Here is a 1,486-nt window from a genome sequence, read left to right on the forward strand (position 1 = left end):
AGTCTGAGATGTAATTATATTTTCTTTACACATCTTCCCATGAAGTAAGAACTACTATTGCTCACTGTGGCAAAAACCCTGCTCCTTTTACCTAGGAAGAAGCAGACAAGCATCGTTTTCTAAAAAAAAAAAAGATTTTTAAGGTAAGAATTGCTGCTGTGTATGGTGCCTGATGGCTCAAAATCATATCTGATGGACTATGCTAAAAATACTGATCTTTAGACCTAAACACCAGCAGAGCTGCGTGGGTGACGCTAAGGTCGAAGAAGCAGCAAGCATCGTTTTCTAAAAAAAAAAAAGCATTTTTAAGGTAAGAATTGCTGCTGTGTATGGTGCCTGATGGCTCAAAATCATATCTGATGGACTATGCTAAAAATACTGATCTTTAGACCTAAACACCAGCAGAGCTGCGTGGGTGACGCTAAGGTCAAGTGAGACTTGGACATGTGTAGGTACAAACCCTGTCACGTAATAACGAGCTGGAGTTTCTCAATTTATGCTATGAATAGCTCTTCCCTTGCTGCTGTGTATGGTGCCTGATGGCTCAAAATCATATCTGATGGACTATGCTAAAAATACTGATCTTTAGACCTAAACACCAGCAGAGCTGCGTGGGTGACGCTAAGGTCAAGTGAGACTTGGACATGTGTAGGTACAAACCCTGTCACGTAATAACGAGCTGGAGTTTCTCAATTTATGCTATGAATAGCTCTTCCCAGCGCGTGCTGAGACCAGAGTGAACTCAAAGTGGAGGCTTTTCCCGGAACACATTTGCTGCTGGGTTTTGTCTTCCTTCAGCCACTGTCACCTTTGGTAGAGTTTAATTTCAAAACTGATCTCGCTGCTTATCAGTTTGGGCAAAACCTGCATCAGGCCGCACCAGACAAGACCAATCCACTCAGCAAAACTACTGTTCTTCCTTGAGTCAGGTGTCAGTACCTCTCAGTTCACTTGGGAAATGGAACTTCCTCATCTAGAGGAGAGTTTGCCCCATGTACTCCTAAGCAACTTCTTTCAAAAAGATTCATCTAGACTTTTCTCTTTTCCCTCGGGTTTAGACAATATTTAAATTTGGCAGCCTGAGATTCATGTTTCTTTTTTGCTTTCCTGCTCCTCTGTGCTTTCACCTCATCTTGCCAGCTGCATTCTGGAGTACTTACAAATTTGTGCGTTGTCAGAGCTTTGAAAAGTCAAGTCTACCCTGGCCGTATAATGTCTGATAAACCTCAGTCACGTGTTGGAGGATGGCAGTGAATGACTGTCCAAGGTATTGCAGTTTTCACTACTTGACTAAATTCCTTGTAAAATCCCATCACAAGCCATTTTCAGTTTTCCTTTAAAATACCTCCTCGAAGACCGTCTAGCTGTGCTGCAGGCTGCCTTTGCTCCCTCCGACCTGCGTATTACAGCAAACCTCAAGTCCTGAGCTTCACCTCTCCGGCCTTTTGACTCTTTTTTTTTTTTCCCCCCCTTGCTGACTTGATGG

Source organism: Aptenodytes forsteri, unplaced genomic scaffold (assembly GCF_000699145.1).
Source record: "Aptenodytes forsteri isolate BGI_AS27 unplaced genomic scaffold, ASM69914v1 Scaffold146, whole genome shotgun sequence".
In the NCBI taxonomy this organism is placed as follows: Eukaryota; Metazoa; Chordata; class Aves; order Sphenisciformes; family Spheniscidae; genus Aptenodytes; species Aptenodytes forsteri.